Below are 1217 nucleotides of genomic sequence, written 5' to 3' on the forward strand. Positions count from 1 at the left end.
GCACAGCACATTTCCAAAGGTCTCGGTCAGTAGTCACCGCCTTGGTGAGGCCCAATGTTCGAAGATCTTGCCTCACCACCTCAGCCCAAGTCTTCCTGGGCCTACCTCTTCCACGGGTTCCCTCAACTGTTAGGGTGTGGCACTTTTTCACGCAGCTATCCTCATTCATTCTCACCCCATGTCCAAACCAGCGCAATCGTCTCTCTTGCACACCACAACTGATGCTTCTTATGTTCAGCTTTTCTCTCAAGATACTTACACTGACGGGTATGCACATTCTTGTTTAAACTTCTCAAGCATTATTGTTGACGTTGTTTGTATCTGGATAAATTACCGAGATACAAATAACTTGATATTGTAATAAGAGACAATTCTTTCTTTTTTTTCTTTCTTGTTCACATGTTATAAAATTTTTTACAAAAGATACACCTTATCTAATAGACACAGCTATTGGTAAGTAGCACTGGCAGCTATGACCATGAGTGTACCTGTTGATCTGATCAATGAAATAGCCTGCTGGTGAAATTAACATGCAAGTGGCTGAGCACTCCACAGACACGTGTACCCTTAACTTAATTCTCGGGGAGATTCAGCATGACACAGAATGTGACAAGGCTAGCCCTTTGAAATATGATACTACTCATTTTGTCAGCTGAGTGGACAGGAGCAAAATGAAATAAAGTGTCTACTGAAGAACACAACACGCTACCAGGTATCAAACTCATGACCTTCATACAGCCATTGATATATACATATCTATATATATATATATATATAGAGACATTCTTCGCCATCATTTAGTGTCCACTTTGCATGCTTACTTATATCAGACAGAATTTGTTCAGGCAGATGTTCTTCATCTGGCTGCCCTTCTTGTTGTCAACCCTCACTTGTGTCTCCAAGTAAGATAATATTTCTATGGAAGACAGAAAAAAAACAAAAAAACATCTCATTTGTGAGATGAAGCTTTTTACAATCATGAAACTAGGACAAAAAGATACATAAAAACGCACGTGCACACAAGATGGGCTTTTTGTTTCCATTTACCAAATCCATTCATAAGGATTTGGTTTGCCTAGGACTGTAGTGCGAGATACTTGCCCAAGATGTCAAACAGTGGAACTGAACCCAAGCCCACATGGGTGGGAAGCATGCTTAATTACACAGCCATGCCTACATCTCCAAAAAAAAAAAAAAAAAAAAAAAAAAAAAAAAAA

This window comes from Octopus bimaculoides, chromosome 1 (assembly GCF_001194135.2).
Source record: "Octopus bimaculoides isolate UCB-OBI-ISO-001 chromosome 1, ASM119413v2, whole genome shotgun sequence".
NCBI lineage: Eukaryota > Metazoa > Mollusca > Cephalopoda > Octopoda > Octopodidae > Octopus > Octopus bimaculoides.